At 38.9% G+C, this 22,914-nt stretch overlaps 1 long non-coding RNA gene and 1 pseudogene across 3 annotated transcripts in view; one reads left to right on the forward strand and one right to left on the reverse strand.

Moving 5' to 3' along the window:
- Window positions 1–1,740: 1,740 nt before the first annotated feature.
- LOC131510058 (protein BEX4-like) lies at window positions 1,741–2,094 on the forward strand (annotated as a pseudogene).
- Window positions 2,095–5,159: 3,065 nt separating this feature from the next.
- LOC131510064 (uncharacterized) overlaps window positions 5,160–22,914 on the reverse strand; it is a 191,329-nt gene continuing 173,574 nt past the window's right edge. The window contains exons 12-14 of one of the 3 annotated variants that reach the window (XR_009260887.1): window positions 9,223–9,336; window positions 7,386–7,469; window positions 5,160–5,271 (exon numbers count right to left, since the gene is read on the reverse strand). This is a non-coding gene — a long non-coding RNA (uncharacterized LOC131510064). Of the gene's footprint in view, window positions 5,272–5,628; window positions 5,822–7,385; window positions 7,470–9,222; window positions 9,337–22,914 lie in introns of those variants that run through there. The other 2 variants (XR_009260886.1, XR_009260888.1) reach the window with 2 other exon arrangements.

The raw sequence follows: 22,914 nt of genomic DNA on the forward strand, positions 1-22,914 counted from the left end.
TGTAATTACAGCTTTTACTCATTTTGATTGATTAGAAAGAGAAGATTAACAAGATTACAAATCATGAGCTAGAAGAGAGAAATTGTATTACCTCTAAAAATTTTTAAACACATTAGACCAAAAAAAGTGTCCTAATTTTAAATTACCAACTCTAACTAGGGAGGAAAACGCATCAAACTAAAATATAACCTGTGTCTAAACATTAAACTTTTATAATTCAACTAGAGGTAGACTTGCCATACAGAGAGATGATTGTGACTTGCTTTTCCATCCCCTCACAAGGAAGAGCAAGAGTGATCTCAAGTGCATGGAGAGGGGAAAGAATAATTGCAAACAACCGGCATAAGATCTTGTTCACAGCTATGCAACAAATGTCTGTGGATTGGTTAGTTAATAAACTGTGCAAATTGGAGGATGAACTTCATAGCAGTAACCTGACCTGCTAGTGTATGGTCCAGGAAGAATCAGAACCAGACTTCCTTTATTGAAACAGAACCAAATAACCAGACCAGAGGAAATTGCTAAGTTTGGGCAGCCCAAAGAGACTCTCAGGAATCTCAATATCTCTCTGCATAATGTCCTCTGTGCTATTATGCTTGATAGCGTGCCCTTTATCCAGAGTCTCTGAAGTGGCTACCTTCATGAGACTTGAGTTCAAGATGAATCACTTAGTAGGCATGTGACTTTAAAAAGTTAACCTCTCAGGGTGTCTGGGTTTCTTAGTGGGTTAAGCATCTGGCTCTTGATTTCAGTTCTGGTCATGGTCCCACCGTTTGGTTTGTGAGTTTGAGCCCACACTGGGCTCTGTGCTGACAGTGTGGAGCCTGCTTGGGGTTCTTTCTCTCTCCTTCTCTCTCTGTGCCTCCCCTGCTTGTAGGCATGTGCTCTCTCTCTCTCTCTCTCTCTCTGTCTGTCTCAAAATAAATAAATAAACTTAAAGAAAACTTAAAAAAAAAAACCCGTTGACCTCTTCAATTTAAATTCCTAAACTATAGGGGCACCTGGGTGGCTCAGTCAGTTGAGCATCTGACTTCGGCTCAGGTCATGATCTCACAGCTTGTGAGTTCGAGCCCCACACCGGGCTCTGTGCTGACAGCTCAGAGCCTGGAGCCTGCTTTGGATTCTGTGTGTGTGTGTGTGTGTGTGTGTGTGTGTGTGTGTGTATGTGTCTGGCCCTAACCCACTCACATTCTGTCTCTGTCTCTCTCAAAAATAAATAAACATTAAAAAACATAAAAATAAAAATAAATTCCTAAACTATAACAATGAAAATAGAAACTCAAATACCTAATAGATTTTTCATGTTCAAAACAGCAACTTACATAAAGCCTTTTTCATATTGTAAAACTTCCATGCAATGTAAATTACTATCCCATGTATCAAATAGTTACCAATATCCTCTAAATGCTGACATAATATCTATCTCTTCTAGACACATTTTCAGAATTTCTGGTATTAGTATTTGAGGGTATTCCAATTGGGTTACTATATTATCTATTTTACGCCAAATGTTAAACTTCTGCAATTTAATTAAAATTCCTTGTCCAGACCTAGCATCGCTTGCTCCATTGCTCCCTTCTCAGTACCTGCTCTGGGTGTCCCTGAGGGTGTGCGGGCCAAGGGTGGGCCCAAAAAGTAGGAGGCAGAAGGGAACCAGGTATGGGCATCTAAGTGTCTTAGCACCACAACAGTGGTTAGAACTGGGAGAAGGAGAAGACTGCAAAGATAGGCGCAGGAGCAATGGTGTCCAAAGAGAAACAAGGGGTGAAAAATGTCAACATGGAAAATGCCCAACAGGAAAATGAAGGAGAAAAAGAGAGCCCCATGCAGGACAGAGAGGAATTATGCAGTTTGGGAGGGAGTGAAGGCCAGAACTGTGGAGGAAATGTCAACCTGGAGTGAGTGACATGACTTGTCCCTAATTTTTGATAAGCCATACCTAACAAGCATATTGATCACAATGAAGTGGGAGATGTTGTGGGAAAGTTCCTAGGACAGATGAAGTAAATCAGAAGAAAGAGTAAGGAGCAGCACAGGAGGCACTTCCAAACTCCTGAACCTGATAATTATTATGACTTTTGCCTTATACCTTGAATGCTAAGGTTTCCCTGAGGTTAATAACATGGCCTATGTTCTATAAGCTTGTAGTTTAGTGATTTACTTTTTCTGTAAACCTTTTGGTGTTTCCACTTAAGAGTTTGTAATTATTGTTTTGTCTCAGTGTAAAACTTACTGTCCATAGGGCAATTTCACCCAGTTTTGGGAAAAACTATTCTTTTCATAATATGATATTAATAAAGCAATTTAAAAAGCAATCTTGGGAGGGGTGCCTGGGTGGCTAGGTCAGAAGGGCATGAGACTCTTGATCTCAGGTTATGAGTTGGAGCCCCACCTTGGTGTAGACATTATATATATATATATATATATATATATATATATATATATATATATATGTATAATGTAGAGATTAATATATATATATTTTTAAAAATTCCTTGTCAATGTCATTATTCCAGTGACAATTTTTGTTGTACTTTTTGCAAATTGTTCAGGTTTTATGTCATAGTACAGAACACATTTGACATTCATGCAGACCCTTGTTAAATCCCACAACTGCAAATAATATAGTAATATAGTATGAAATTTCTACCATTTTAGGTGCTGCATTACCTCCAGTTTAACATCTCACTCTTATCAGTTCTTGTGCAGTAGATCTTTGTCACTTTTTGGGGCCACCCCAAATCTTTTGAACATCTTGAGCAATCTCAAGCTTTTTTGTCACACTTCCACAAAGTAGAAGCCAGAAACTCACTTTCCTAGACACCAGGTACCTATTTTACTATGACTACCAACAAGAAACATCCCCATGCAACTTGGATTCATAAGAGAACACTGTGAATTCATAAGCAGAAAACACCTAAAATTCATCTTCTGGTGAGTATAGTTGGATAGGTGCCCAGCATTTGGGTGCAACCATGGTAGAAATTCTGGCATCCACTGACCAGAATCAGCAATGGCAGTTATGGTGTCTGTGTTGAGTAATGATGGCAGTGTGGCTTCAGCTGGAGCAATCAGTAGTCTTCTTTAGGCACTGTTCCTGAATGCATGGCCTCTAAGCCTGATTCCTTGGCTCTTCTAGAGAATCTATGAGCTACACGATATTCTTTAGTAAATTCCTTTTCTGTTTAACTGAAAAGGAATTTGTTTTTTGCAACTTAAACAACAAATATATATGACTATGAATTATTATTCTGTGTTTTTTAATTTATTCTGAAATATTTAAGACATGTACAAAAGGCATTTCTTTCTTACTCTTAGAACTTTTCCATACACATCCATCACTGGAGGTAGCAACTGGCCTTCTTCTTGCAGAAAGATGGTCAACATTTTACAAGCATAGAGGCCTATAAACAGAGATGGAAGGGCATTGAATTGGTGGTGATACTCACTCACTTCCTAGGAGACTTGCTCCCACATCCCAGCTTCATATGTGGGATTCATACTTTAGATGCTGGATTACTCTAAACCAATTACATTTGGGATCACTAATGAATAATCTAGAACATCATATTCAATAATCCCAATGGTCTATACTACTAATACAAAACCTGCAATTAGGTTTATTAATTTCTTAGAAATCTGAATGCATGGAGGAGGACAAAAAGTTTGGGACTTTCATGATCTACCTTCTTGTCTACACTATTTAAATCAACCCCATGTGTGCCAATGTTACTCTGCAGTTAAGCTATCTACAGTTAAGTATTCAACAAACTTTTTGAAAATGAAAATAATTATAAATTCCATCATTTTAAGATACAACTCAGAAGCTTTCCCTTCTAAAAGAAGATATTTGTATGGAACACAAGTCATTTGCTTTGGTGGCTCCTGAATAGCCTGTCAAAGCAGAGAGCTGTCCTAGGACACAGAAATTGAGACATGACCTGGAGGACACACTGCTAGAAGGATGGACAGACCCACTGCTGTGCAAAAGGAGACTCATTCTGGCCCAAGAGAGCTGACTGTTGAATTTTCAAGAATTTCTCAAATAATTTGTGAAACACTGCCATTATTAAAAACTAAATCATAGAAATTTACAACTAAATTCATGAAAAATAAACATAATAAATTCTCAAACATATATTACAATAAATCAAAAAAATTAAAAAATCATCATTTTCTTAATTATTTTACTACATTTATTGTTATCTCTGCTCTTGGGGTTATTTACATCTACTGTATCTGAATGGAGAAAATACTGTGTAATGGGGTGCTGCTGCACTTTTCTCCCCAATTGCGTATGTCGTATGTCGTTGACACCATGCTTAAGTATTTATACCATGGAAATTGACAAAAGCTAACAGTCAGGGCTTGATTGATTGTTTTGTTAATTTTCTAGATTTAAGAAAGTGATGAGAATGTTAATGAATAATGAAAGTGAGAAAATGTGAAGAATGTAGATTAAATCAAAAAGGTGTCATCTTTATGAGTAACTAAAAACAAACAAAAAAACCCAAAAAGCTTCAGGAAATGTTCTTACAGTATTCAAAAATTATTAGCTACTTCAGCATCCATTCATGCCATAGATGAACTGAAATTCTGACGCAGGTCTTCGCTGAGTCATCCTGTTTTATCTGTTAACTCACATGAAAATACAAGTGATGTTCATGTCAAGACTATGTTCTTTCATCAGTTGCAACCATAGGTTGGCTAAGAATACTAAGAATACTAGAATACTAAAAATCAATTAGAGCAGTCCATAAGAATCAACTGACTAATATGAAATTTACAATAAAGAATATTTATACTTTGTTATTTGTAACAAATCTTTTATATATACCAGAAGACTTTATAATAAATGTATGTACATAATCATGAATTTATTTCCTTGGCAGCACACCATGGGGTAGATGGGCATTTACTTAGCAAGGGAAAAAGAAAACTTATATACCCTAATCAGTACTTAAAAAAAGAAAAAGAAAGGGGATGGAAGGAAGGAAGGGAAGCAGGACTGGAGGGAAGACATAAAACATAAATGGAAACAATACATACAATTGATTCTTACATTATATGACTCTTTAACACTCTTAGTATATTTCCATATAGACTTAGTCCATCTCTACCCTCGCACCCCCCCCACCCCTGTCACACACACACACATTCTCACCAGTGAACGGGCCCTCAATCCAGCTGTGGCTCAGGTTTCTGCTCTACCTTTTTTCTCCATTTCTTCTGTCTTCCCTTACCACCAACCCAAAGACAATGTTCCTTTACCTAGTGGGAAAAAAGACTGAGGAATCTGCTGAGTTGTCAGATTTCCACTCACACTTTCTCCTCTCCTATCACCCACTTGCCTGACCACTCTCAGAGCCTTTCTTTTCTCCTTAGCCACTTCTAATCTTCTCAAAATCAAAATATTTATAAATATAACCATTAAATGGCAGTAACTTCAGTACCAACCCATGTGTACATCCCTTCTCCGAATTCCCAATTTTCATGTCTCACCAAGTCTCCCTTAGCCTTCCTCATGTCAGTCCTGGACCATTCCAGGATCTATTTCCCACTACAACACCTGGTACTTCTTCCTAACTCACAGACTCAGTGCAAAAAGAGAGAGAAAAATGGAAAATATTTGATCCAGGCGTATAACATTTATTCACATTCTTGGCCAACCGAAGACAGGACTGCAACCAGGTACCATTTGTTTGCTTCTTTGTTTGTTTTGTCTATTTCCTCTACACACCCTCCTTCTGCTTTCTGGTTGATCATGTTCTTCATTAAAACTACTTCCAGACTGTGGGAGACCATGTCTGTCTGTTCTCTTCTGTGCCCCCAATGCACAGAACAAAACAGAACTTGGTGAGTCAACCATCTTCCTGATCTTATCTTGTAATGCTTCCTCCAGCAAATCTTACTCCTCATGGGTTCTACTGTTTTAGATTCTGCTAGATGATGGGCTAGCCAGATCAGTTGTCCAGACTGGAGCCAAAATGAGGTTGTACCCTGAATATAGCTTCATTTTAATCCATAGGAAAGAGTACTTCAGCTCTTTCCTTTTTATGGCAGTTGACACTCTATACCTTATATTATATTTATATACGACTATGTCTCATCTCCCACACATCTCTGTGAGCAAAGGACTGATATATTTACTTTTTCTATATTCGACATAGCTTGTACACAAATGTACTCAATACATTTTATCACTTGAGTAAATTATACATGCATCTATCTATCTGTCTACCTACCAATCAATTGGTAGATAAGAGTTTAATAAGGACAAATTAATAGAAGGAAAGTAGCATTAGAAAGGAGGCTACCTACTGTCACCACAGGTAAGGTTAGCCCTACCTACACCAGCCTCCCCAGGTAGGGAGAGAGGAAGGCACACAGCAGAAGGTGCTAATGCAAAGGGTCTCCCAAGTACCTAGACTGTAAAGAATAAGCATGGTCCACATCCTCTCTGCTGTTTAGCTCTGAACATGTTGTGGGGATTTCATTAGCATTTAAAAAAAATTACAGTATATTCACCACAGTGGAATCTCATGATTTAATTTTTTTCTTTTTAAGTCTAAAGGTAAGTCCACACTTACCATCACACTTTAGCTGGGTCCTAGACTTTTGCCAGTTTGAGCACACCTGGCAAGCAAAACAGCTGGCTTGAACAACTGAAGATCACAAAATGCAAAATTATGAATGCTGCTAAATCTAAGCATTAATCATATAATCAGGGTAATTAACCTAACTTTCAACACACAGACTGTGGCATGAAATAAAAACAACTGCCATTTATTCTACATTCTCCTCACTAAGGGCAGCATTATCTACTTAAAGTAGTGCTGACAATCATTTTCATGAAATACACATTTATCAATCTTTCATAGGAAATCTCTTGTGATTAACTGCAGCATCTACTTCTGCTTACATATCAGATGTCAGTGCTTACGGCACATTCATATGATAAATATAAACCATAAATCGTCAAATGTGCTGTCACCAGTGTTCTCATAACAGTAACCCTATGGGAGAGAAGGCCGCTGTGGCAGAACTGTAATTTACAGTCCTTACCCAAGACAGAAACATAAGATTCTTGATTTTTCATTTCCTGTATAATTACCGCCCATCCCCCTTAATCATATTATAATAGATCCTTAAACATAATGTCAGTAAAGACCTCTGGTCCTGAGAGCAAATGAAATGATGGTGAGGGTGGCATAGAGATGCAGTTATTAAAAACAGGTTAAACAAGGATCCTCTTAGCATTTCAGATCGGCAAAAGAAGCAGTCAAAGGCTGTTGCTGACAGACACAGATTGTATGATAAAAAAACAATAAAAGGCATTGAAATAAAATTCACTGTAAGTCTTCCCTGGATCAATCTGTGCTTACCAATCCATGACTGACTCTTTTCATGGTCTCCCATCTCTTTGGTTAGTCATAAGTCTTTCCAGGATACAGACTGGATATGGGTGGCTGCAAAGGTGTGGCAAGATCCTTTTTAAGTTCTAGTTGTCATGGTTAGGCCAGTTTTTGTCTTGAGATTTTATTTGGTTTTTGCTTGTTTGTTTGTTTTTCCACTGGTATTATATTTCAAGAGCTGCAGTTTGTTTCTTTTGTGCAATTTTTGCCCTGGGAAAATTAAGAGTAAAGATTATATATGGAACCAATTGGAGACTTCCTTGATCAAAATCTGTTCTTTAGATGAATGGTTATTATTGCTGTCATGCCCTAAATCCACCTGCTTGAGTAAAGAAAACATTTAAAATAATCAGCTTATATTATGTTTACAGGATATGACATTTTGATTTGTATTTCTTATGCATCTATTTCTGTAAACACCATGGCTTGCACACAAAGGCTCAGAAAGTAAAAAATGCTAACATAACACAACCAAGAAAAGTGAGAAAGCCAACTGCTGGTGTATTGGGCTGAAAATTTTTGAACTCAGCTCTCAGCTGAAGTTCTCTTTATGAACAATGCTTTTGCTGGCAGTTTCATGCTTCTCATGTGTAGCCAGCTCCCTGCTGCCATGATGTTGTGAGTGTGGCATCCGTGGCACCCCGACCTGCTGTTGAGTGGTGTAACAGAAGAACGGTTTAGGACATCAGGCCTCTAGAGCCAGTGAGTATGCTTTTGGGAGTATGTCTTTTGGGAGTTTTCTAAGAGGTTTTTCCAAATTCAAAACATCCATGGTCAAATTAGGACAGCCTTCTCAAACTCAGAGAATATCCTTCTGGGAGATTTGCCAGATCAAATCCTATCATCCAAATTATAAAGCTGGAGCAATCTTAGAAATTATCTAGTCCAAGCCCTTCCTTTACAGATGAGATAATCACGACCCGTGGAAGTTAAGTGGCTTGCTGCTGATCACACAGATAGGGCAAAACCAGACAAGATTCCAGGTCTTTCTGGTCCAGGAACAGTTAAATGAAATGTTCTGTTATAAATTGAAAATAATATGTCTTAATTTTGGAACTTAATAGTTTTTTCAAACCATTCGAAGGAGGGGGTGTGAACATAATCTAATGAAATCAACAAAAAACAATTCAAGATACAGTAGAAGATTTTTCACAAGGCAGTACACAAAAAATTTCCAAATGAACTGCATAAACAGTTTTACAACACACATATTATTTTACTAGTAAAAGTATAAAATATATTGTAAGACTTACAGTATTCAAATAATTTTTATAGGTAGAGGAATTTTAACAAGTTTAAGGCCTTTGCTTTGGCAACTAAACCCAGTGACATGCAGTTTAAAAATATCACAGAAACTAGGTTTGAGGGGATTGTGCCCCCCAGGGGGGCCTTTGAAAGAAGGTGTCTGAGAAATTCCAGTCAATTCATCAAGTAGCATAACGAGATGGTGAATAATAAACTTCTTTATCTAGTCCATCATTATGTTTAATTTTTGGACTTTGAAAAAGAGACACAACCAAGATCAGAGAGTGGTTTAAAATATTTTATTTCTTCAATGCCAACATGCTTAATTATTTCTCCTAATTGGAGCTCAAATTCAGAGAGTTATTTGAAGTTTATTCATCATCCAAATTACGTATAACTATTTTTTTTTCTTCAGAAGTTTGTACCATTTTCAAGACATCCACACATTTCTCTAAATTAGGTGAAAGAGACAGAATACTAAAGAAATGAATGTGATTATAGGCAATGAAATCACAGGCTGGAGAGAGATCAAGTGAAATCAATAGAAAATAAATTTCCTGACCTGTGTTCCTTTGAAGGCTGAAGTAGGAAAAGAGTCACTACAGATACATTTCTGTCAGTCCATTTTTAACAATTCTGGTGCTGCCCAGGCATCATATCATCTCATGAGTTAGTCCTAAGACCATAATGACATAGGCTATTAGGCTTCAGGGGTAAGTTCAAACAGCAACGTGTTAATATTTAGTCACACGGTTGCCCTAATTAAATGGATGCCTTCTTGGAGCTTCAGTGAGTGATTCCACAAGTTGGAAAGACAACCTTGAGAATGTGTAAGCAATATGTCAGTAATCAGTAACTGGAGGCTAGGGCTTAATTCTGGAAAGCTCCAATGACCAACATGATACAAAATATATTTAATAATATTTACTTTCCTTGTATGTTAAAAGATCAAAAACTCCCCCTTCGAGTTGATAAATAGCTGTGGTTCCATACCCCCTCACACATCCTTCAGTGATTTCTCTTGCACTGGACTCTCTGCACCCAGAGGGATTGTGCCTGGCACAAGGCCCAGTTGCAGCTCTAGGTCATAGAGTGTCAGATACTTTGAATGTTACTGCTGGTAGAAGTTTCTGAAGCCATACAGAGGCCACAGGGGACTTAGGTTTGAACAAGAAAAGTCCTAAGAGGGTCTTACGCAGGTTGAGGGGAAGGTGGCAGAGAAGAGTTGAGGAGAAAGAGGGTTTAACCTGACTATGTGTCACGGAAAGCTGCCTGGGGGCAGGTATGGGGCATCTAAGAGGCAGGCAGGAATGTAGGAGAATGGACCGGGCCCCTCATTGACTGTGGGAAGTGACACAGCATGCCCAAGGCAAGAGCCACTGAGATTTCCTTCTATACACACCTCTCCCAGTCCTTAATAATCCCACGAGTTTTTATGAAAATGTATGTGAAAAAAGGTCTGACAAAACATGAAAGGGAAAATTTGTCTTCTTTTTTAAAATTTATATTCTTAACTTGGCCATGACCATATTTCCCATTATTTCCCTTCAAGCTGAATTTGTTATGAAGGTATGGAACCAACCAAACATACTACTTATTTAAAACTGTACAGCCTCTCATGTGTGATGGGCAGGGACCATCCATTGCTCTGGGAAACAGGCCACCATTATCCCTTCCTACTAGTTCCTATCATTCATTTTTTTTTAATGTTTATTCATTTTTTTGAGAGAGAGAAGGCGTGCACGAGTGGGGGAAGGACAGAGAGAGAGGGAGATACAGAATGTGAAGCAGGCTCCAGGCTCTGAGCTGTCAGCACAGAGCCTGAAGTAGGGCTTGAACTCAGGAACCCCAAGATCATGATGTAAGCCAAAGTTGGATGCTTAACCAACTGAGCCACCTAGGCTCCCCCTATCATTCTTTTTATAAGGAAACATCACTCATCTCTTCTGTAACCAAGAGTGGGTACACACATGTTGTAAGACTTTTTAAATTTAGATATAATGTTGGTTCTTGTCCATAATCCCTATCCACAATACTAAAAAATGAAAATAAAATTTAAAAATTCCTTAACTCATCAGCAGCAAAATCTGAACTATGGAGAAGAGATCAATCTCCCATGCAGAAGAATCCTAAATAATTCAGATGCCCCACCCTCTAGGACAGGGAACATAATCCCCCACTCCTTAAGTACAGGTCATGCATAGTGACTTCCCTTCCAAAAACACAGTATGAAAAGGGAAGAAAAATGTGTAGCTTTATAGTGGGGAAATAAGACAAAAAATACCACAGCCAGGTAATCAAGGTCAACATTAACAGTGATAAGTCATGCTAATAGTATGTACCCTTCAGATGTGATGAGAATGGCACTCTCCCTCTGTGGTCAAACCCATAACCCCAGTCTAATCTTAAACCATCAGACAAATCCCAACTGAAGCATAGTCTATAAAATATCCGACATAACAACAAAATGTAATGGAGTGGCCTAGATGGAATCGAGGAACAGAAAAAGGATATTAGGTAAAAATTAAGAAAACATGAATCAAGTATGAACTTTAGTTAATAATAATGTATCAGTCTTGGCTCATTAATTATGGCAAATATGCCACAGTAAGGTAAGATGATAACAATATTTAAAACATAGGGGAACTGTGTACTATCTTTGCAATCTTTCTGTAAATCTAAAACTGTTCCAAAATATAAAAATGTATTAAAAAAAAATAAACTGTCTTGGATTAACATGAGGCTATGTATGCTTTTTACTTATCACATAGTGATCAACAGGTTTTGCTATGAAAATACCAATGTATTTAATAACATGGCCCTGCCTCAAATATTCCCAGTGTAATGCAATATATGGTTTATATACGTATTTCTAAAATCCAAAAAAAGGTATTAATTCGGGAAACATCTGGCCCAAAGGTTTCAGATAAGAGACCATATACCTGAAATACTGTTAGTGCTAATAATGTAATTAGTAACGCATTTCAGTTGTACGGCAGCTTTAGTAGACATTTTCAGTTTAGCCTGAAACTCTAGCCAAGATTGATAACAGTGATAGGAACTTTTGGTTTACTATGTTTCATACAATTATGTTTATATAATAATCTAATTGGACGCTTAAAATCTGTAAGAAGGAATTCTTACACCTATTTTTGAAGGAGGTTAAGTGAGGTTCAGAAAGGTCAAGTTGTTTGCAAGCAATGTGACTGAGAGTCAGATATAAAGGACCCTCCCCTGACGTTTTCAGGACCCAACATAAGAGTACAAATGATAGTTCCCCAGCCCAGTGCTCTACCCTGTCTTTCTTCCCACCCTACATCCATCCCCTTCAGGCCGCATTCTGTGAAAATTTGGACCATCCTGCCAGCTTATCTCTGGCCCCAGTGTGTTCCCAGTAGCCTGGGCAAGGAATCCAGAATTCTGAGAGCACAGGGACAGTGGTTTCAGGTTGGCATGTGTTCTTGGCCACTCAGAATTCTCTCTCTATGAGGAGGGCTGTGTCTATCAGAGGGTCAGCGTGAAGCCTCAAAAATGGGAATCTAGGGCCTCACCTCAAACTCCAGATATAAAGGTTATAAGGCTGGTATTCAAATTCATGTTTACCTGACTCAAATGTTCATGTTCTTGCTACTATAATGTGTCATCAAGGAAAAAACATGCCTAAAGACCACAATATCAACCTGAAAACTGATTTTTGAAATACATTGTATTTGTAAAATAAGGAATATCAAAAAAAGAATATCTTAAGGTCTAATATTCATATGGAATACTGGCAAGAGAAACTAGTTACAAAGCACTCTAACTCAAATTTCTAAAAAAAAAAAAAAAATGAAAATCTTAGATCCCTACCTAAATCACAGAACTTTGAGTTTTAAATACATTCATCGAGGACCCTCTGTATACCTGGCAGCCTGTTTGGGGACTGGCTCCTGTCTAAGGGGCACAGATTCTAATGAGGCAAATTATTTCTCCCCACCAATGGGAAAGGGGGAAAGACTGCACAAATTCCTCTGAAATTCAGAAGTCACTTCTCTATTTACAAAACATTCTTTAATAACAAAAATAGCTGATTTCTTACACTGTCTGCATTTGTCAGTTTCTCTGCTGAGTGCACGTTGCTTGGATGGTGAATAGATATAAAAACTAGAGACATGGAAAACTTTGGCAATTTACCTTGTATTGTCCTTTCCTGGTCTTCACAGGGAGCATATTTTACCTCTCTTTACCTCCTTGGGTTGACTCTGTACGTATGACTACTAGATGTGTCGGCAATGTAGATTCTGTCTCCCAATCAGATAGTTCCTTGAAAGCAGGGGCTGTCGGTTAGACCTCACTTCCTGGGAGTCCCCACAAGCCTGGGTGCCTTACTCCCTGCCCCAAAATGCTCCATCTCCTGGTGAAGACCGAGTGCCAGCTGGAACACCAGCAAGGCTGGGAAAGTGCCATCAGCACAGGCACTCGCTGAGGTCACCATCTGCTTGGGATCTCAGCTTTAAATGGTTGAGTCCACATTCCTGCAGAGACTCTCCCCAGGCCTTCTCTAGGCTGCCTGTTCATCTTTCTGCTCTTTTTATTTCCTGAGTGAACAAACTTTTGCCAGCAAAGGCAAACCACATTTACAATCATTGTGTTAAATTGAGAAGGCATATCTGCCCCTAGTGACAGAATTGTTGACATCTTACCTCTATTATTTTGGATGGCATGCTTACAAGTAGCCTTTTCTCAGCCTTACACATAAACAAAGCCCTAGAACAAGTTAAAAGGCTTTCCCTCCCTCCCGGGACTGTCAGGGGAGGAGCTCTGTGTTTCTTTCCCCAGCTGTCCCTACACTCCATAAAAGGTCACCAGCACACTAAAAGAGACTGCTTGTCATGGAAATTCTCAGAAAAGGAGAATGTTATCTGGGACCATCAAGAGCTTGAGGGCAGAGGATGGGAGCTTCCTCACTCTTTACAGATTTTAGATCTTACCTTTTATCAAAGTGGTTTTTTCCCCAACAATGATCAATTAAGTCTTAAACCTCAGTGAAGGAGGTATTTATCCTGTTTGTAGATGTGGCATTAAACTCAGTGCCCTGAACAAAGAATGAAAATACCTTTGGTTGAATCCACCCAAATGTTTCCTGGACGCTGATCATAGGATTCCACACAAACTTTACACATGCTGTTCCCTCTCCCCTGGATTCTGCAGGCACCTCCCTCCCCCAACTCCCAGGAAACACAGCACAACTGACTGTTTCTGATTCATTACCATTTCCTGAAAGGTCATCCTTGTTGAGCTATCTAACTAGGCTCTCTACCACTACCACCCCTCCCCACTATTCTTTAAGAACATAGTTTCTTATATACTATATATATATATATATATATATATATATATATATATATATATATTTATATATATGTTTGAGAGAGAGAGAGCATGCAAGCAGGGGAGAGGGGCAGAGGGAAAGAGAGAATCCCAAGTAGGCTCCACGCTCAGTGAGGAGCCCAATGCTAGGCTCAATCCCACAACTCTGGTATCATGACCTGAAGGGAAATCAAGAGTCAGATGCTCAATGGATTGAGCCATCTAGGTGCCCCCCATATTTTATATTTTACTCATTTACTAGCATATCCAGGTTAAAGGAACCTGGATCAGTATGTCATGAACCCAAAGTGATTTATCCTCTCCCACTTCTGGGAGATTTAGCCTTCAAATCTGCTCAACTTCCTATGTTCTTCCCTGTTGGGAAGATAATGAAAATATCCCACCAGTCCCATAACTGTCCTAGTCACTTCCCAGTCATAAACAAATAGTCCCTTTTCTTGGGTGACTTTAATTTTTTTTTTCAACGTTTTTTATTTATTTTTGGGACAGAGAGAGAGCATGAACGGGGGAGAGGCAGAGAGAGAGGGAGACACAGAATCGGAAACAGGCTCCAGGCTCTGAGCCATCAGTCCAGAGCCTGACGCGGGGCTCGAACTCACGGACCGCGAGATCGTGACCTGGCTGAAGTCAGACGCTTAACCGACTGCGCCACCCAGGCACCCCTTGGGTGACTTTAATATCAAGACTCTAAACCTAAGCTAATCCACAATTTCTCCCCTCTGCCAGCTCATATCTCCTTCAGGCTTGACAGCTTGTCGAGGAAGCCAGCCTTTGTCAGCTTTCTCACTTTACCTCTTCCCATCCTGGGCCCTTTCAAGGTGGGGCAGGGGATGGAGGAGGATAGGGGAAGACAGATCTAATTTGTCAGATTTGGCTGTAATCTGGAGTTGATACCTCTGCACTTGGCAAACACCCAAGCTTCCCAATCCTGCTCTTTGTGAAGTTTTCAGAGGCTCCCATCATAGCAGATGTCTTACCTACAATTGCCTTGCTAGGCAAGACTCTTTCTGGCTGGTCCCATAAGAATTACCCCCTCATTCCCATTCAGCTGCCCCATTCCAGAGGCCTATCTTTTTCCAGTCACCTCATCCCTCCTTATGGTCCTCTTTGTCAAGTTACCTTCAAGATGACCCTGTCTGGTCTTGTCTCAGTCAATTCTCACCCAGTCAACTTTAAAAGTACTGGCCAATCCCAACGGAGCCATTTTTTTTTCTCTCTGCTGCCCTACCATATCCCATTCCTACCCTCACTATGGCTTCTGCTTTGAAATGCCTCAGATATCAGTCCTTAAGTCCCAAAACTCCACGAAACACAAAACAGTGCTCTCTCAGACTGGTTCCCTAGAAGCCTCCTCCCAACTAGGTTTGAAGTCATCCCCTTCCTGAAGTGAGGACAACTACACAGCACAGTGACAACTCTTCTTAAAGAAATTCAAACAGCACTTGAATCTCTCAGCATACTAAACCTTCTCTTCAATGCCCTGAAGGTGGATGATGGGTTCAGGCTGGCAAAACCAGTTCTGAGGTACCCTTTTTTCAAATCCTGGAGAGGTAGTCTAGCACTTCAATTTAAAAAGCCAAAGAACCTGACACCTACTGCTTTGTTCTTTGGTGCCTCAGCCGAAACTGAGACAGAAATATCCTGTTACTCTTGTTTGTGGTCATTCTCCCCATTAAGCTATGAACTCCAGAAGGGCAGGGACCTTAGCTGTTTTATTCATCAATGTATCTATCAGAGCAGCCTAGGAGAATTCCCTGTGTAGATTCCCAGCGGGTGCTTAATAAATGTTTCTTGAAATAATGAATATATAATAAAATAAAAGTGGTGATGACGCAGATACCACTTTAGTGAAAAATAAAAAAAAAAACTGAAGAGACTTTCATATTAATCAATAAAATATCTGATCTTGAAATAAATTACCTTGTGATTCCCTGCCTTGAAAGAACCTCCTGAAAGACCGAAGTCTAAATCTTAGACCAACAGTTTTCATTTTAAGCCAAAAAATGCCTGAGGCACAGACAACAAATGCTTACACAAGAGTTAACAGATTGGATGCTGGCTGATGATGCTAATATCAATTCTTTGTCTAGACATGCAATGCCAGTTCTGCTGACACATTCTTCCAGAGCTTTTTTGCAGGATGTGAAACTGGTCCCTGGGTCAGTGATATTCAGAATTAAGCCTGAACTCTGCAGAGAAAACTCTTCCACGGGACTCCAACCCCCCATACTCTGCCCTTGATGAATTTTTACCAAGCTCTCTTCCACAAGGACAGGTGGAGAAATGGGGAGGCACCACTGTATTTTATTGAGATTGATGCCACATCCTTCTTGTCACTAGGTAAAAGGGTGGGAGGAGACAAAGAAGCTGAAAAAGCAAATTTCTCAAGATTCATTCCATGGGAATCCAACCAACTACATGGGGGTGAGGGTATACACAAGGGCTACTACCAAAATAGCCTAGCAAACACCCTCCCTACACAAACATTTCTTCAATCCATCAGTAAGGTAGTGGGTAGGAGGAGGTGGTTTAGAGTTCAGCCTCCAGCTCTGGGAAGAATGGGAAGCAGGGTTGTAGAGAGAGCTTGGCCTTTCAAGTTTGTTCCTGCTTTGCACACTCAGCCTCCTCATAGCCAAGCCTTATTCCATAATCCCCTTCTATGCTCTTCAGCAGAGCTGATGTCAGAGAAAAGATCACAGATGCCAAGTCAGAACCAAAGAAACTGTCTCTCATAGCAATTGCATTTAAAAATAAATCTTTAAAAGAATGCTAATTTTGGTTATATTAAGATTTATCTAAGGAGGATCCCTCCTCACACAAATATAACAGTTTCAAAATTCTGTAATAGAAATTGAGACCTTAGGAAACATCTGTTCTGATGCCTCACATTTTACAAGTGAAGACACTTGTAAACTTCGTGAGAGGTTATGTGACATGACCAAGATCACACAGCTCTCACTGAAATCTGCTTCTTCCAACTGTAGTGTCTTGCTTTTTCCAATTCATTATGCTGCTTTCTGTGTATACGTAAGCCCGTCTTCACCTATCCCAGGTATGGAATTGTAGCTATACTTCTGAAATGGATCAGATGAATTAATTTAAATAGTCTCCAATTTTTATAACTGCACATCATGCTATTGCTCTAGCAAATATTAACATAAGACAGCGTCTCTACCTTCAAAAAGTTAACTTCTAAGTTACACAAGCTGCTTTGGCCTGAGCATTTAAACTAAAGTTTAATCCTAACTCTGCCCCTGACTCACCAGGACGCTTTGGACTAGTCACAAAATTGTCTCAGTTTCTTCATCTGCTCATTGGGAAGAATAATGCTGATCTGTCACTTGTTAACTTAAAGGAGCTGCCAGTCTTGTAGCTACTAAATAATTGTGTGTGTGGAGGGGGAAATCCTATAAAGATTCTAAGTATAAACTGAGACTATGTAACAAAGCCATCAAAGTACATAAGTCAGATGCTTTCTAATAATCATGACATATAGAATTTTAGTTTACCAAAAAAGACAGGTGACTGCTACCAGTCAAGCACGTTCCTGCAAAAAACCACCTCTTTGCCATATTGTTTCAACATATCAGAGATGTTAATCAAACCTGTAGAATTTAAGGAACAAAATTGAAATGGAAATTGGCCTCAAAGCTAGTGAGACTGGGTGTGTAGCATGTTACAAAGGTTTCATCTGCCAAATAAAGTCTTCTCATCAGCAGAGGGTAAAAGGAACTGCTTTCCCATGACCAAAGAGTCTCTATGTGGCTGGGAATCCTGTTGGCCACTATCAGTTTTTGTGGGAGCACCACAAAAAAAGAATTCCAGACAAAGGTAGGCAACAATAGTAAGAGGCAATCCGATGAATAAATTAAACCTAAATTGTGGTTTGTTTCTCACTGACAATATTCTTTACTATATTACCTAATACTCATCTAACAATGGGATTTGTACAGATGGGATAAAAATAAATTCCGTTCCTTTATTTTCAAAAATGCCCACAAGATGATTTTCAAAGTCCTGATACTACTTATTGCCAATGGAATCCAGCACCATAATTGCTTTCATAATTACCGAAAGAATTATGTGCTTGGCAAAATTGGCAAAGAAAAAGAGATGGTATCTTATTTAATCAGTCCTTAATAGAACAACTAAAATGGCCTAATAACGAGGGTTTACCAAATTATTTGTAACAGGAGATGAAGTTTTCACAATAATTTTTTCTTTTGAGATAATGATATCATTAGACACTGTGTTTAATGCCACACAGACAATTAGGAATAAAACAAAAAATTACTCATAGAAGAGAATGAATATTTTTAAAGGAATAATAATGTTTGAATAACTATAAGCAAAGGTGTACATATGGGTTTGAGGGCTCATGGGATTCTTTCTACGTCCAGCTCTGCCTAACCACAGAACATGGACACTAAAGTTAGTCGGGTGCCATAGTGGAGATAGTTAGGGCTTACTAGCAAACTGTGTCCCCCCACCCTACATTTCCCCGCCTAATTTGCAGTTAGGTGGGGGTCATGCAACTAGTTCAGACCAATGGACTCTGAGAGAAGGGAACCTGAGTCACTTCTAGGCTGGGGCAGTTAAGAGCTGATGTGGCTTGCTTATCTCTTCTCTTCTCTCTTCCCCTGCATCAGCAGCAAAGAGGTACACGTTCCAGATGCTGTAGCCCCTACAGAGGAACGCTACTGACTCATATTGGACTTGACATAAGTAAGAATAAACCTTTGTTGTGTTAAGCTAATGAGATTTCAGGGGCTCATGTTGTAGCACTAGGATTAATTACTCTGACAAACATAAAGGCCCTATGTTAATATGTTCATGGTGGCCTGAAACTTAAATTTATACTATTGACACTAGGCTTTTTAAAATACTATTAGAGGGAAAATAATATATTTCCTTCTTTTTTCTTTCCTCTTTTCCTCACTCTTTCTGGCCCTGCACAGTCTAAGGCAGTGGTTCTCCAAGTGTGGTTCCCAAGACCATTAACATCAGCATCATCTGGGAGTTTCTTAGAAATGTCAATCCCCTGGCCCCACCCCAGGCCTGTTTACTTAGAAATTCTGGGAGTGTGGCCCAGCAATCTATATTTTAACATACCCTCCTAGTAATTCTGGTGAACACTCAAGTTTGAGAAACAATGAACTGTCTAAGGTAACCTTTCCTTGAGTCCACCTGAATGTGATCAAAATGCAGCTATTCTTCCCCTTTATAAAATATGCATTCAGGCAGATTTTGAACTTCCCAGGCCTTTTTATGCCCCTGTCTTTTTTTCAAATGTCAGCTTTTATATTGATTAGCTATAAACAGATTTACTATAGCAGATTAAAGATAACTGCAACATCTTTGTCACTACCTCCACTGAGAAGTGAAGTCTTCTTTCCTCACCCCCTTTGAATAGACGTTGGACCTGTGACTGCTCCCGACCAATAGAATGCAGGGGAAGTAAAGTCGTGCACCCTTTAGGCTAGCCTTTAAGAGGACTGGCAGCTTCCACTTCCTGCCTTGTGAAATCCAGCAGCCATGCTACAGGGAAGCCTAAGTAGCCATAAGGAGAAGCGTGGAAGGCCTTGAGGAGAATCAAGACCCCCCCCCCCCACCAGAATGCCCCCACTGAGCTACCTGCTGATGGCCAATATTACCTGTCCACTACTATCTTGGCCATCTTGCATGCTCTGGCCCAGGTGAGTTCCAAGAAAGCTGTATCCCCAAGTGACCTCATGTGAAGCAAAAGGACTCAGCTGAACCCAATCAGCCCAGAGAATGAGGAGATATAATATAATGATTGTTGTTTAAAGCCACCAAGTTTGGGGGAAGAGGAAAGTTAAGAAGCAATAAAGAATCAAAACATTCATTTTCATTGTTTTTGAAAAGCACTATCTAAGTCAAATTTTAATAAGGTCTGATTAACCAAAATTCTTCTGTCTCAGACAAACTGACTCCTTGGCTCCTTACAATGGTGTTTTCCTAATATTTCCCTCTCCTTAGGCTTAGCTACAATAATAGGCAGCTTCTCCATCCTCAACTCTGAAAGCTTGCAAGGATTTCTCTACTAACCATCCAAGAAGTTTCAAACGGAGATCTGAGTCTTTTGCCTCCCATATCCATTACTATCAAGGAGAAAGAAAAGGAAATAGAATCAGTAAGTTTATAGCCTCATCAGAGGATCTCAATATAGTTGGGGGAGGAGTCAGATTTTACTACCTAAATAAAAATTTTCCTTTCCACATTCACCCCCAAGTATAGTCATCAAATAAGATTAGAACCTGGTTACCAGAAAGCTTATAGCTGCAAAAATCCTAGTTTTGAATTTTTTATTGAAAGAGATACTTGCAAAATGAAAGAAAACTAATATTAAGTGTTCATATCCACTAAATTATGGCTAAAAACAGCTTCCTTCAATGGGCTATTACAGATACATAACAGAATTTAGGAATGAATTATATAAGGCTAAGAGTCAAAAACTAAGCATTCAAAATGTAAGTACATTCCCAGAAGCTATAAATAGCAAAGGACCAAACTTGCAAAGAAATTGCACCCAAAAACATGATGCTGGGCAGTAAGCTCCTAGACAGTAAGTAACATATCTTAGCTCTCTATCCTCATGATCCAACACCATGTTTGGTATATGTGTTTATGAATAAATAAATGAATGAGAGTCACACAAAGGAAGAAACAAAAGAGAACAAAGTGAAGAGGAAGGAGTGATAGGAAAAAGAATCAAATATAAATCCCTCTAGGAACAGATATCACTGAATTTTTCAAAGGTGCTTTCTCAACTTCAGCACTCTGATACATAAGCAATTGGGATATAAACCTTGGTCAGCACATGTAAAACACAGCAGCTAAACAGGCCCTGCAGCTTTGAGCTCCCAAGGCAAGTCAGACCTCAGCAGAGGAGCAAGGCTTTCAGCACCTTAAAAGGAACTAAAGGAAGGAAAGTTCTCACACTCCTTCCAGGCCAGTCCCTAACATCTTTAAGAGAAAGGATTTGGTAGTCATTTCATAATAAAAGGGGTCACCTGGAATTAAGAGGAAATCAATTCTATATGTACAGAAGCCTGTGTCAACCTGGAACTTTTAATACTCAAAATTCTTTTTTTTTTTTTAGTTTATTTATTTATTTTGAGAGAGACACAGACAGTGTGAGCAGGGGAGGGGCAGAGAGAGAGGGAGAGAGAGAGAATTCCAAGCAGGCTTCGCAATGCCAGTGCAGAACCAGACTCAGGGCTTGAACTCACAAAACTGTGAGATCATGACCTGAGCCGAAACCAAGAGTTGGACGCTTAAGCACCTGAGCTACCCAGGCACCCCGATACACCAAAATTCTTGATGGTAACTTTCAAACATTAAAATTTCCACACTCCACACCACAAAAGGGACAGATTTTCACTTAGGACAATAGTCATATGCTAATAGTCATGGTTGTTGTTTATCAGCCATTAAAACAACTATTTATCTTTTTTATAAATTTCTTTTCATTATTTAATTTTATATAAGTTTATTATTTAAGTCATTGCTCATTTTCTTACTCTAATCCTCAAAGACCATCCTATCAAGTATATGTGTGTGTGTGTGTGTGTATGTATATATATATATATATATAATATATATGTATATATTATATATATACATAGCATATATAAATATATATATATTTATATTTGCCATGTTTTACAATACATCAAATCAAAGAGTCAAATTTTGGACCTGTAAGAAAATGTTTTTTACAAGCTAATCCCAATCATTTTATAGATAGAAAAGTCTGAGATCTGCAGAGTTGAAGTAACTTAACCTTGTTAGAGTAAGTAGTTACCAAAGCGCTACTGCTGATGGATAAATTCATCCTTCAGCAATCATGAGGGAAATAGGCAGCTTGGCACTCTACCAGTCCCTGGGAGAACAAGGATGAAAATGGAGTCACTCTGTTATTCTCTTACATGTATTGCCTATATATCCATCCAATGATTTCCTAGCATATTCACTGAATTGTATTATTTTCATTTACAGCAATTTACCTTTAAGTCATTATAATACCTTTATTTGGACACAGGGGCAGATAACATAATGTCCTTTATGGAAACTCAGACACTGTCATGTTGACTGATATTTCAAAGAGTCTGACAAGTAAGTCAGTGGCACCAGTGCCAAATGTCAGGGTCTGTACTTAATCCAACTAGATCACACTATTAGAAATAGATATCCTTTTGAATGTCTGATTGGATTGGATTAGGTAATAACACAATAACTAGCAAGCAGCAAGAGACAATTAGTATGCACCTCATGAAGGTGTTTTGGATGTGCTTCATTTTGAAAGAGGAATGTGAGGTTGCCAAATCTCAGACGAGTCATGTTTATTCCTGTACCTGAGCTGCTGAATGATACAAAATTTTCTTGAGTAGATTTTTAAATCTTTTTCTGGCTGCAACTCTACCCCATCTCTGCTCACATCAGTGCATTAAAGGATATACAGTCAAAAGCTCGCTGTGGGCTTCAGAAGAAGAAAATAAATTCAACGACAAGTAAAAACAGGAAGTGCCATCCTAGTATAATTTAACATTCACAGTTTTCAAATTCTGATAAGAAACTCAAATTCCCACACTCTGCTCAAAGGAAAATACTATCTCTTTGCTTAATCTGGCTTTTATTCTGTATCTGTAAAACATGGAGTAAACTGATCTGGCAATTTTATGCTCAATTTAGTCAATGTAGTGCACAATTCAAGTTTCAAAACATAATATGATATAGCCAGTTGGGTGTTTACATTTACCAAATTAACTAGATCATTGCTAAATCATTTCCCTTTGTTCTTTTTGGGTATTTTCCTAAGCATGGGTATGTATGGGATGTACCTATAGTCACAGAGGTGACA

The sequence above is a fragment of the Neofelis nebulosa genome, chromosome 1 (assembly GCF_028018385.1).
Source record: "Neofelis nebulosa isolate mNeoNeb1 chromosome 1, mNeoNeb1.pri, whole genome shotgun sequence".
NCBI classification, from domain to species: Eukaryota; Metazoa; Chordata; class Mammalia; order Carnivora; family Felidae; genus Neofelis; species Neofelis nebulosa.